This window comes from Macrobrachium nipponense, chromosome 5 (assembly GCF_015104395.2).
Source record: "Macrobrachium nipponense isolate FS-2020 chromosome 5, ASM1510439v2, whole genome shotgun sequence".
NCBI classification, from domain to species: Eukaryota; Metazoa; Arthropoda; class Malacostraca; order Decapoda; family Palaemonidae; genus Macrobrachium; species Macrobrachium nipponense.
Window position 1 is genome coordinate 5,712,759 of NC_061107.1, and position 13,320 is coordinate 5,726,078.

Below are 13,320 nucleotides of genomic sequence, written 5' to 3' on the forward strand. Positions count from 1 at the left end.
TAAGACAGGGCAGCGTCCTTTCTCCACGTCTTTTTATATTGTTCCTAGATAAATGTATGAGGGCACGAGGTGAGGATGTACCTGCAGATATGACCAGTTCAAACTTATTTGTATGCAGATGACCATGCACTGATAGCCCCCAGCGCAGAATCTCCAAGAAAACGTCAACAACTGGAACGCGATCTTAACAGATAATGGAATGCAGATCAACAAGAATAAGACAGAGATCATGCACCTCTCACGAACACCAAGTAACGTAAATGCAGAATTAGAAGGTCAGACATTCGATTCAAAACTGGAAATAACTACCCGAATACAGAAATTCAGTAACAATCTGTATCTGCTCAACCCACTAATGAAAGACAGAAATATACGTCGCTAAGTGAAAACCATAATATACCTCACTATTTTAAGACCAATATTGACTTATGGCCATGAATCATGGACATTAACATCAAGAACTAGAAGCCAACTTCAAGCAGCTGAAATGAAAGCCCTAAGACTCATAAAAGGTGTAACAAGACTGGATAGGCTCTACGAAATGAAGACACTAGAAGAGAAATGGAAGTGATGGGGATACTAGATTTTTGTGGAGAGATGACAGCTCAGATCGTTTGGATACACCTAAAGAATGGAGGAGGAGAGGAGGAGGAGGAACGATATCCTATAATAAGGTTTTTGGAATGGAACACCGTAAGGAAGGAGACCGGTAGGAAGACCAAACATAGAGAGAGGAATAGAAAGGAGAGGCTCCAGTTTGCGAGAGGTTGATGTGGTGAGGCTCTATGATGATCGCCAAGAATGGAAACAGTTCCTGAAGCAGGACAACTGACAGGCGTGGAGGCCTACCTGGCGTCTGGTGAGAAAGACAGAATTATATTATATATATATATATATATATATATCTATATATATATATATATATATATATATATATATATATATATATATATATTCTATTGTCGTGAATATGAATTTTAAATTTCGAAGTATATAAAACTCCTACAAATATACCCATGAATAGCAACGTTCAATATTCTTTTGTAAATTTGTATGTTAGAGAATATATACACTGATCTCTCTGCTGCTGAAGATGTATATATTCTAAAGAACTCATTTACGAATAATATAACAGTGAAAGTCGATAAGGTAGGAGTTATTCGTACTGGCTTTAGGATCTGTTCACCGTGATACAGACAGCAGTTTTCCTGGTATTTTTTTTTCAGCTACAAAAAATTGTTACTTGAGGAAAAGTATAAAGGTCGGAAATTCTTCTTGTTAACCGTACATAAGTAAAGTGAGGCATTACAGTATTCCTCAAGTTTGCCTCTCTCTCTCTCTCTCTCTCTCTCTCTCTCTCTCTCTCTCTCTCTCTCTCCTGATATTCAAAATAAGAATTGTTGAAGTTGATTAACACCAATTTCATTAAGATAATAAGAATTCAGCAATTCTCTCTCTATATATATATTTTCCATAAATACTAACACTTTTACTTAACTGCATAGCTTGTAATATATTATTTTAATAAGTAAACAAATGTGGCTACTTATATATAAACTGAAATTAGAGTTAATACATCAGAACTCGATAAATTTACCCTTTTATTGATAAAAAAAAAATGTCTGTTCAATGTAGGTATACTATACCGTGCTGGCCATAGATTATATCAATAGTGCTGACATATCGTCCATTAGTTCATTTTTAAATCCGGAATAAATCTTTTAGACCCACGACAAATCTTTATTTTTACATTATCAGCTATCAGCTATAAAAAAAAATGTTTTCACGATGAGTAAATTAGAAATATTTACTCATACATAAACAAAGAAATAAACATAAACATATGACGTCACATTTCTCAAGCGAGTGTCCACACTACTCTGCCATCAGCTGAGAGACGAAGTAGGTGCTCTCCACCTCGTTATTTATTGTGTTATTTTACGGTGTCTAAGTGACGTCGCGCGTATATTGTCCCAAATTCGTAAAGTTCGTTATATCTGCGTTTCTTCGGCTCTCCAAGATCATCGGTTTAACTTAGAATAACGTCGGTAAGTACCGTTAATGATGTTTTTCTCGTAACTAAGAACTTGAAAACGGTTCGTGGTCGTGTTGAGGCGGGAAGGGAAGGAGGAAAAGTTGCCATGTCGTATTTTTAAAAATAGAATCTTATGATGCTAATTTTAACAAACTGAGAGTATTATTTTGTGGTTTGATATAAAAATATATTGAAGGACTTAATGTAAAAGCTATTTGATTCGATCTTTGTGAGCTGAAGGTCAAAATTAATCGCAAAAAAGGAGAGTAAACGACACTGAGGAACACTTGGTATCATAATATTTCGATCTTTTTCATACATTATCGTATTATCGAACGACCGTCAGAATTTCGATAATATTATTATTATATATTATTATCATCACCACTGTTTAAGCCACAAAATTGAATATGAACTAAACAGTATTACGTCATGCATTAAATAAAATTTAAAAGAAAGCATGATTACATATAAATAAAGGAATGACACTAATGTGGTTGAACAGCCATTTCGTATGTTTCGACACAATTAAACAGTTCTGACGAAACACGAATTCACAGTGAAAAGAATCATTATTACGGCAAAATATTTTTTTATTTCCGTTGCAAAAGGGTTTTTGTAATGTTTGTACGTGTCAGTGTTATATAGAGAAGGAATATCTAAATTAATCTAAATAAATAATAAATGGAATTAGAATTTTTGTCCCATGGTATTTTTAATTTTAATTTTTCAAACAGCTTGTCGTTTCTATTTAGTAAACTTACATTGGGCATGGAAGTATCTACTATATATAATGAATTTCCATGAATAATAATGTATTCCATTTCATAAATGTGAAATTGCTTGTTTGAAAGTTTTATCAACTTATTTTCATTGCTACAGCAACGATAAAGTGACAAAAAAAATTGAAAAGATTCTTGTATAGTATAAGAACAAGATGAGTTTTGAATACTAATGACTGCGAATGATTAAAATGATTGACTTTAGGATGACGGTTATTGCTTTACTGGATACCCTTATGTCTATGCCACTGTAGAATCCTACAGAATTATTAGAAGAGAAGGAGGTATTCAAAAGTTTTGCAACCATTTTTAGCAAGACTAGGGTTATTATATCCTGACTTGGTGCCACAGCTTTCATGTATATTTTACTGTGTGTTATAGGCCTACTTTTGTAGTCATTCATCATCATCATCATCATTATTTCAGCCTTCAAAAGTCCTTTGTAGGACGTGGGCCTTCCCTAGGACCCCAGGTTCCTCCACAGATTTCTATCCACTGTCGTTGATGTTGGTCTAAGTCAGTGGTCTTCAAACTGTAGGCTATGGCCCACCAGTGGGCCATTGGCTGTTTATCAGGTGGTCCATGGACAAAAAGAAAAATAAAATTTAAATTTAATATATAAAAATAAAAGTATACTTTCTTTTATCCGGACCTATAATAATTATAAATAAATAGTATGCGTAAAAATATGGGGTAATATGTAGTAAAATTCCAGTTCCAGGAACCATATATATGTATTTTGAACTTATCAAATCCTATATTCTAAATCTGAAGTAGTGGGCCATGGGTATTTGGAGATATCTAAAGTAGGCCATGACCTCAAAAAACTTTAGTTGTAGCAAGCCTGTATTGAGGGGGATGTCGAACAACCCCCCCCCCCCGACCCCCACCCAAAAAAATTTCTGAAAGTCCATACTTTCTGTGACTATCCTTTCCATTGAACTGTACTTACAAAGTAATGAATAATTGTTGTTTTTTGTCAAGTCAAAGTATGTTACATAACAAATAAAGTAAAATTCAAGTTATTGTTAATATAAATGATGTCAATAAGACTGAAGAAATATTCTTGAATTTCAGTGCAAACTTTCAACATTATATGTTATATTCTGTTAACCAAAGTCAGCACTACTTTGAATAACATCTAATCGGGTAGAATAGCACAGACCGCATACCCAATTTTTCTTCTTAATATATAACAAAAATAACATTTTCAATTACTTCATCTTGTACATACATATATATGCAATGACATTTATTGAATAAAAGGTTCAGTTTTGGGAAAAACGGCCTCCCCCTCAAAAAACTCTGGGTACGAGCTTGTGTAGTAATCCCTAGGAAAGAGGGTCTTCTTACTGAACAAGGATTTCTTTCTTTCCAGAACATAGGGAACGAAAAAAGCTACTACTGTCACTCGTGTCATCGTCTGTACAGCGACACAACGAGACCACGCGTCTTGAACTGCGGCCATAGTCTCTGCTGCGAATGCATAACTTACAAGATTGAAACACAGCGCCTCTCATGTCGATTATGCAGCACAAAGTTCAGGGCAACGAGTGTGACAGACATCCCGGTCAATTACAGCTTGGAAAACTGCCTCTCTGCCATCAAGAAGTTGAGATCTGGCTTGGCCCCGGAGCCACTCATCACAGAGAAAGACAGTCACAGTGTGCAGGAGTTAATCGACTATCAGAAGCAGAGCACCCAGGAGCTCATTCTTTCCTCCAAGGACTTAGTGGAGGACATGACAAAGTACCTCAATTTCTTGCACGAGAACATGAATAAGCACAAGGAAATTAGGAGGATGATTCAGAGCAGGCCCCAATTCCACATGAAAATATCCAAAAGAATGGACTCACATCAATATGATGTCATGGAAGCAAAGAAGAAGCTTGATGCTCTCACTGAAAAATTGAGTGGTGGTTTACCCAAGCTGGACAACGCTTATAGCAATGATGACGTTGCTGCTGCTATGAACTGGGTCACTGACACGTACCGTGAACTTGGCAACTGTGTAGACTCATACCGACCGAAGGGATTATCCTAAAATTGAAATGAATCTGTTTCAAAAGGTGATGTTTCCACTGCATATTTTTTATTTATATATTTAGAATTTCATGCTGAATAATCCTTTATGCCTGGAGGTATTTCCTCTCATGTTGCAATGACTACTAGTAGCCAGTCTCATTTATTAAAGAAAGTCATGATTGCTAATATATTTTTTCAACACATGATGCGTTAGAGAACTTAATAGATTTTTTCTTATTCATTAGACATTCATGTTAAGTCTTTAATATTCCTTTCTTTTCTCATATTAGATATTCATGTGATGATCTTCCTTTGACCTGGCAGCCTACATTTCTTCAAGCCTAGTTCGAAAGATAGAAATAGGCAGTCCCCGGCTTACAACGTTCCGAGGTTATGGCGGTTTTCAATTATATTCATCAGAAATTATTTCCAGGTTTACGACACGTGTTCCAGGGTTACGTCGCTGATCATATGGAAGAAATATGACTCCATTAATGCAAAATAATCAATATTTGAAGGTTATTTTGAATAAAAATGCAATAAAAATGTAGTTTACATAGTTTTTAATACAGCCAAAGCATTAAAAGTAAGGTTTATTCTGTTCTTTACAGATAATCTGTAAAGTGTTCAAAATTATACACGGATTTTTTACACTTTGTATTATTGTGGACCCTTTAGAACATTATATATACTCTCGTGATAGAGAGTTTTTCCCTAGTAAGGTTTTCTTAGGATTTTTGACGATTTTTCGGCTTACGACGATTTGCGGTTTACAACACGTCTCCGAAACGGAATACCCGTTGTAAGGCGGGGACTACCTGTATATATTAAATTATTTGATCCATTATTTCATCAACCTCCTACATGGGTTCTCCTAGATCACAAGATATTCCATTTATTAACAGTAGTCAATTCAAGGAACTGTGCTTATTTTTATTATTTGAACAAAAAATAAATAGAATTCAAAAGCTTTAAAACCTTAGCATGTAATGTTTATTGTATGTAGTAGTACTGCTTTCTGTATATCCTGTTATCTTCTATAATTTCTTTCAAATGAACACCACATTCTTTGGAAGCTTGAATTTCAAACCTATGAGTCTTTTCCATATGAATAGGGTTCATCTTCTGAATAATGATGATATATAGAAAATGTCTCTGCAAAACCAGTAATTTTATGTCCAATACTTTTTTATATAGGTTATATTTTAACTTTTACCCGAGTGATTGTTTGTATCAACAGGTGGACGGACAACTTTTAAATCAAATGTGGAGACATGGAAGAAGAGGATATGGAAGTTGATTGCAGCATCCTGGGATAATGAACAAAGGAGGGTGGCATACCTCAGTAAGATTAAAAGACAAAATCTATTTGAATTGCTTGTTAGAAAGCTTTTCATGTTGTGAGAAGTATGTAAAAAAGGTAAGTTTTTGAACTTTATTTTCTCTCGATCTACGGAGTCTCAAGTCCCATTAGTACTTACCAAATTGCAGCCCTCTAGCTGTAAGTTCCAACAACACAGGCCACCAGCGGGCTGTGACTGAAAGTTTCGTGGTTGAGAGTGTGAAGGGACGTTATACGCTTTCAAAAAAAAAAAAAAAAAACCTATTTTGTACTTATTTCAATATAATGGTCGACGAGAGCTTTGTCAGAGTAAATAGAGGTGTTTTTTTTTATCCTTAAATGAAAGATTTGAAAGGAATTCGTCCTTCAGAAAGAAACGCTTTCAAACGAGAATGAGAATGAATGAATCACTAAGGCAATAATATTCAGCGGTTATTACCCATATTTAAGGACAAATTCATTTTGACACATTTTTGGGGGGTTGTGTAGTCTCGTGAATTAAGTGAGAAAATGAAGACGTGTTGGTTTCCCAAGCGTTCTAAGGAGCCAACTTTCTAATTTGTGTCACGGTATGATGACTGCTTAGTTTATTTTGCAGAATCAACAGCCACTGGATTTGACAGCTCTAACCTTGATGTTTACCTGGAAATTATTTCTGGAACATAAAAACATTTGGAACATCAAAATTCTCTTCAAGGGCAAAGGTCAGCTGTTGAAAAATTCTCTTCAAGGCAAAAGTCAGCTGTAAATGCTTTTGGAAACTGGGTCACTGAGCTATGCAGTTGCCGGTTTCTGTGAATCTTCAACAAAACATTTGACAAATCTGATTCTGGATCATTTCACTGTAAAAACAATGTAGGACAAGCAAAGAAATACAAATACAATGTTAAAACACTCCTCAGAGCGTCCTTATATACCTGGTCTTCTCAAGGAAAAGTTGATTAGTTGAAATCGACAGATATGGGATGGGAATTTGCACGAATGTAGGATGAGAATTTTCACAATTACGATGGGAACTTTTACAATGTAGGATTGGAATTTTCACAGATATGACGGGAAGTTACACATAAGATGGGTATTTTCACTTATATACGATGAGAATTTTAGCAGACAGGATGGGTATTTCAAAAAATTGGATGAAAATTTTCACAGATAGGATGGGTATCTTCATTAATATAGGATGCGAATTTTCACAAATATAAGGATGAGAATTTTCAGATGCAGGATGGTAATGTTACACAAATATAAGATGGGAATTTTCACAAATATAGGATTAAGACTTTTTCACAAATATGGGCTGGTTATTTACACAGATGTAGGATGGGAATTTCCACAAATTCAAGATGGGGAATTTCACAGAAATGAGATGGAATTTTTCACAAGTATAGGATGAAAAATTCAATAGCATCAAGCAAAGCTTCTCTGATGTGTGTATTTTGAACGGAAGGAGTAAAGGAGAACAGGAATTGGCCTGAATACTGAAACAGCATAAGAAATTACACGAAGCTTAATTATTATCACTCCTGTGCCGCTTCTCAGCCTAATATCCGTAGCAGGGGACCGAAGACTTTCTGGACCATTACTTGAGTGGAGTGGTCACACATCTGTTTTTCCTCAAACGAAATTCGAGTTAGTTATTCATTTTTACATGATTTTTTTTTCTCGGGTGTTGTATTGTGAACACTATCCCTTTCTCTTTACGTATGGTCAACCATCTGTGACGTAACTACCAACAGACTGTGATGTCCTGTCGTTTGGTTTTTCTGTTTCTCGGTGTCTGCTTTATCCATGAGGTGAAAAAAGTGGTAGTTAAACTGAAATCTGTTCTTTGAAGTCGAAGACAGGGTAATTAGACTGAAATTTATTCTTTGGATATTTGAATTTCAAGTCAGTGGACCCTGTAGTGAACTTGTTTCGTATGAATAGGGATCATCCTCTGAATAATAACAATAATACGTAATTCCTTCCAAAAAAAAAAAAAAAAAAAAAAAACAAAAAAAAAAAAAAAAAAAAAAAAAAACAATAAAATACAGCAGTCTACTTCCATCCAGATCTTTAATATCTTGTATGTAAATCCTCCTACTGGAGAAAATCATCTTCGTTCGTTATCTCCTTGAATGATAAACTATGAGTAATTGCTGACCGAAGTCCTGACGCTTCCAGATTACGGTGATCAAGTTAACTTCAGCGAGCTAATGATTACAGCAACTACTATAGAGCGTCTAGAGTAGCACCCCTTCATATTTTTTTCCTTCCTCTTCCTCCTTTTTTCCTTCTTCTTCACCCCTACCTTCTCCTTTCCCGCCTCTTCCTCCTTCCCTCATCCTACTTCTCCTTCTCCTTTTCCTCCTCCATTCTCCTTCTACCTTTCCCTTCCCTCCTCCTTTCCCTTTCCCTTCCCCTTCCCTTTTACATTTTCCCCCTCCTCCGCCTCCTTCCTTCCCCCATTCTTACTTCTCCTCCTTTATTCCTTCCCACCCCTCCATCCTCTTTCTTCCTCCTTCTCCTCTTCCTCCTCCTTTCCCTTCCATCCTCCTTCATGTTCTCCTTTCCATCCTCCTTACCTCCTCCTCCTCCTTTAGCAGCAAACGGCTCTTATTCAGCAGCACTTACCTCGAAAGCAACATCAATAATAAAAACAGTAAAAAAAAAACACACACACACACAGGTAAAAGACTTACGTAGCAACCTTGAAACGATCGACGGCGAGAGCAACTGAAAACCACTCACCGAAACGGAGCAACCGAAGAGCATATTGCCGTTTTAAAAGTTACTCCGACAACAGCAGCAGTAGCAGAGAGAATCATTATTATAAAGAGGAGGTCATTACCAGGCAACGACAAGGGTGATTAGCTCCGCTGTTTGTCATTAGTCTCGTGCAGAATTATTACCCAAGATGAAGATTAGTCGTTATGGAGAAATCGCCGATCTTCAGTATTCGGGAGAGATAGAGAGAGAGAGATTGGAAACAAGTACGTAGGAAATTCACCTCTTGAAATCGCAGTCCAACTTAGTTGAAATCTAACCACAGAAACAAGGACGAAAAAAAGGAAAAAGAGGCTTAAATAATTTAATCATTTTTAGCGGTTCCAGCATTGCATCTGCAACTTCTAATCCACATTCATTATTAATGCAATATCTAGAGGTAACTTCAAAGTGCCCCATTATCATCTTAGGCAAGCTCCAAGGTAGTCTGGAAATAGGACTTAGCTTTCTTAATCAACTAATTCTACTTACAATAGTAATATGAACACAATTCCCATTAGTAATAATAGCAATAATAATAATAATTATCAACAGAATTTCCATCAAGTGAATATGCATGAAAAGCAGAATGATTCCAAGTACTGGAAAGAATGGCTCCAATAGGATACGCTGATGTTGCAGCCTCCTTCGTTTCACCCAAGGAGCTCACTCTCCATCCATCTGGTACGGTTAAGCTTCACATCACAGGCTGCTCTATGTCTAGGAGCAAGGGTTAAGCTCACTCACAGGCTGCTCTATGTCTAGGAGCAAGGGTTAAGCTTCACTCACAGGCTGCTCTATGTCTAGGAGCAAGGGTTAAACTTCACTCACAGGCTGCTCTAGGTCTAGGAGCAAGGGTTAAACTTTACACACAGGCTGCGAAGGGTTAAGCTTCACTCACAGCTGCTCTGTCTAAGAGCAAGGGTTAAGCTTCACTCACAGGCTGCTCTATGTCTAGGAGCAAGGGTTAAGCTTCACTCACAGCTGCTCTGTCTAGAAGCAAGGGTTAAGCTTCACTCACAGCTGCTCTGGTCTAGAAGCAAGGATTAAGCTTCACTCACAGCTGCTTTGTCTAGGCGCAAGGTTAAGCTTCACTCAGCTGCTCTGTCTAGGAGCAAGGATTAAGCTTCACTCACAGGCTGCTGTAGGTCTAGGAGCAAGAAGAGCAGCACTGGCACGAGACCAGCTTTATTTAGCACACGCAACGAGGAAGGAGCGCAGTTCAAAAGCTCGGCACTAAAAGGAGCTATATACTCACCATGACACCAGGATGCTCTTTACAGAGGCTAACTGATACTCTGGCTCTCATTACTGGAGAGTTTCAAATTGTAAGGCACATCTTATACATGTTTTTCTTTACTGTGCAAATTTCTGTAAATTTTTGTCCGTTGAGAAGAAAAGATCGATGAGATCTGTGGATCGTCCAGGTTCCAATTACATTTTCAGTAATATACATTTAACACATGATATATGATGATACTATTGTAAACAACAACAACAACAATAATAATAATAATAATAATAATAATAATAATAATAATAATATGCATAAGTATAAACACACTCCAATTTTAAAAATACTTCTTAGTATGCTGTTTGTCCTGTTTCTTTAGTTCCTTGCATGCCCTGTGGCGTCGACAAATTGGACTTTTATTGTAGTACTGGGGAAGCGCTGGTTTGAGAATCTTTCCAAGTCTTGTACACAAGGTCTTATGATACGAACGTACCGACAAATTTCGTCAGGAGCTTCCAGCAATACTTGTAAGATATTGACATTCAAAACATTTTCCAAGACACGAGTAATGTAAGTCCATATCCTTTCCCTCAACAGGTCGAAATGCTGCGTCAAAGTTCGAAATGCTGGCCCGTGAGATCACACGAAACGGATTTGGAAGTAACCATTCTAGGTCAAAGGTCGTAATTCTGCCACGTAAGATCACATGAAACGGATTTGGAAGTAATCTCTTAAGGGCCGAGGCAACGCGCTCAGGATCGTAGTTGAAAACGTCAGTAAGAATGACGCAAAGCTCGCGAACTGCCACCTCCTCATCTCGAATGAGAACGGGCAGCTCCTCGCCAGAACAACAGCGAAAATCCATAGCTAATCGGAAAACATTCAGTTCAGGCAACGTCTTCACTAATTCAGCCATATGGCGAAGGTCTTCCCCAATGTACATCAGATAACTCCCTCAGGTAAGTAAGATCTCTTTAGGAGTACCAGAGTACTGTCGTCGACACACCTCTGAATGTGACAAGTCGGCAACAGGAAGTGCCTCTGAGCAACCGTTCCAGAGAAGTCATTGTCAGCTCTAAATTTGGGTCAGCATTGTGGAAGAAGTATTGCAGGTCAAGGTGAATTTCACAGTGGTATTTAACAAATGTTTCAATGCAGTCAAGTAGGAACCTTGTTGAATCAATTCTGTTAGAAATTATGACTCCATCAGGCCGCTGATAATCTAGTTCTTTACAAATATGAAGAAAGACTGACTTTGGCTGTATGTACTGCAACAATTTTACTGTTTTTGTGTGTGAAAACCAACGACTATCTCTGAATGCCCACATTTTACGATTAACGTAATTGCATAGTTTTTTCACAAATAAATCATCTCCAGCTTCATTCAGTCCTAATAAGATGTACGATATGTTTAGAAATGGACCTCTAGATGAACTAAAAATAAAGGCAAACTGTTCACACCTTTCTTCATTCAGCTGTCGACTGAGATTCAGGCATCCCAAAACATAGGCGAACCACGAGCCAAACAATTTGTCTTTTACGTGGCACCAGAAGTTTGTTGATTGACGTGTTGTAAGATAACCGTCGGTATGTAAATAATAATCCTCACTTACTTTTTCTTCCATTAAGGGATTGAAAAACACATATAACAAACAATTGTCATATTTTCTGATAAAACATGTACTGGCATCACAAAGCATTCGTTACGGAAGGCCTCGTATTTATCACAAGGCAACTCCATGGACAAATTGTCTATGTTATAGTACAAATCACGCAGACTATAATGTAAAGGGTCATGCTTCAGTAATAATTCTCTCTTTCTTTGGAGGAAATATTTAGCAGTGTCCATCACATCCCATCCCTCATGGATCATTTTGTTGGCAAATGCTCTCGCTCCCAAGAACTCCATCAATTCACGATGGATGATTGTGTATTCTTCTACGATGCCCAGAGGTGTAGCCTTTTCAGCATAAACAAAGAAAGCTGACATGGAATCCTTAAATGGAAGCCCAAGCTCTGAACATTTCTCTAGCAAATAGTCTACTTCATAATGGTGAAGAATGAAGTGATCATAGTTCTGCCAAAGAACAAAGCCAATGCTGTCAAAAAAACTACTGAGTTTCTGTTTTAAGGAAGATATGGTCTGATTCAACTCTCTGTATGATTCTCGTATTACGAGTCTCTGAATCATGTGATCAACAAGCAGAGTGAATAGAGAGGAAGTTGTTTTTATGTGGAAGCATTTCAGGGGAGCCGAACCACAGTACAATTGTGATAGCTGCAATAGAGGAACACGTAGGATATCCAGACTGTACTCATTTTCAGTGAATGCCATGAACTCTTTCAGTATATCGCTTCTTTTTTGTGGATTTTGAACAGAAGCATAAATTATTTTTTCAGCGTATTCTTGTATGTTTTCAACAGAAAACCCAGCAAGAGTAACACTTGAGTAAGAGCGACCTACTGAAGCTACCTCAGTTTCAATTTCATTCTTGAATTCTTCTCGAGTTGTAATCATTATTCTGGAACCTGGAAACTTCTGAACGATTTCCTTGACCACTTTTCTGGTTTCTGTGCTTGCTTCGTCATAGCCATCCAACATCCAAAGCAAGGAAACATTCTTCAGAGCTGAGATTATGTCATCTGGTTGCAGATGTTTTGCAACATTGTGCAGAAGTTCATCCTTAACCAAATCTTTGATATTATTGCTGCTCACATGTCGCAATACAACGGGCACTATGAGATCGATGTTTTCCATTCCAAGCGTGGTTGGATTAGAGGAGAGCCAGTCTTGGACTAGAAAGCGAAACGAACTCGTTTTGCCCATTCCGGGAGTAGCAGATATTACAATGACGTCAGGTAATGCATCTGGTTGATGTTCAGGTACAGCAGAAACTAATCAGATGTTGCTTGTATATCGACATTGCCCATGCCTTTTATCCCATTCTCTGTATACACACTCTCCACTTGAAGTTGCATATTTAGAATCAATCATCCAAACGAATGGATTTAGGATCCGTTAAATTCTTTCCAATTGCATGAATATCTTTTCTTCCTTCCCTGATCAGGACTGTGGTGTGTTCACTTCTTAATTGGCCAAAGCAGTCTTATAAGGTTCCCATAGATCTATTTCTCCTGATATTGCCTCTTCCATCCC

At 37.3% G+C, this 13,320-nt stretch overlaps 1 protein-coding gene across 2 annotated transcripts in view; it reads left to right on the plus strand.

Annotated features, from left to right (window-relative positions):
• LOC135215150 (uncharacterized) overlaps positions 1-13,320 on the plus strand; it is a 115,566-nt gene that overhangs the window by 18,545 nt on the left and 83,701 nt on the right. Inside the window, exon 1 of one of the 2 annotated variants that reach the window (XM_064249594.1) lies at positions 1,877-2,048. The exons of the other annotated variant lie outside the window; for it this stretch is intronic. The gene's annotated coding sequence lies outside the window, so the exon portion shown is untranslated. Of the gene's footprint in view, positions 1-1,876; positions 2,049-13,320 lie in introns of those variants that run through there. 2 annotated transcript variants of the gene reach the window in all.